General features: G+C 35.5%; 1 protein-coding gene across 1 annotated transcript in view; it reads right to left on the bottom strand.

The window, feature by feature from the left end:
• Positions 1-605, bottom strand: part of LOC119594799 — a 139,930-nt gene that overhangs the window by 1,177 nt on the left and 138,148 nt on the right. The gene's annotated exons all lie outside the window — the stretch shown is intronic.

The following is a 605-nucleotide window of genomic DNA, read 5'->3' on the forward strand; positions in this document are numbered from 1 at the left end:
TCGCCCTTTCCCCTCCCCCCCCCCAAAAAAAAAATGCATGGAAGGTTCTTTTTACTCAGGTAACTGGGAAATTCTGTAGATAGATAAACCAGAGTAGATATACGGAAAATATTATGAGTGAATTAGATTTATGCTTCTAGTCGATAATATATTGGCACAAATAAGTGAAAAATGAGAAAAAGGAAAACGGCAAAAACACGAAGAAACACAAAAGAAGTAAGAATGGTAGTAGATTTATTTGAAAGAAAAAAAAATGTAGGAAACTGAAGAGGAATGATGACACAGAGGTAAAGAGAGAATGGATAAAGAGGAGGTAAACAGACAAAGAAAAAAACAAGATTAAGCAGAACTTATTAAGCAAATACAAACTCTTTGTAAGAAAATAACAAATACAAAAGCAATAGGGCAAAAAGAATGTCGAGAGATATAGAAACAAGGTAAAAAAAAAAAAATACACATGAAGGAGAAAACGAATGAAACAGTACACAGAAGAACAAGGTAACAGAGACACCTCCTCTTGGCCCTCAGGCTACACACAACTCTCCAAGAGGACAAAGTTCTTCACAATGGTTGTAGCTGCTGGAGAAAAGACACGTCGTCAGAAG

Source organism: Penaeus monodon, chromosome 34 (genome assembly GCF_015228065.2).
Source record: "Penaeus monodon isolate SGIC_2016 chromosome 34, NSTDA_Pmon_1, whole genome shotgun sequence".
Lineage (NCBI taxonomy): Eukaryota > Metazoa > Arthropoda > Malacostraca > Decapoda > Penaeidae > Penaeus > Penaeus monodon.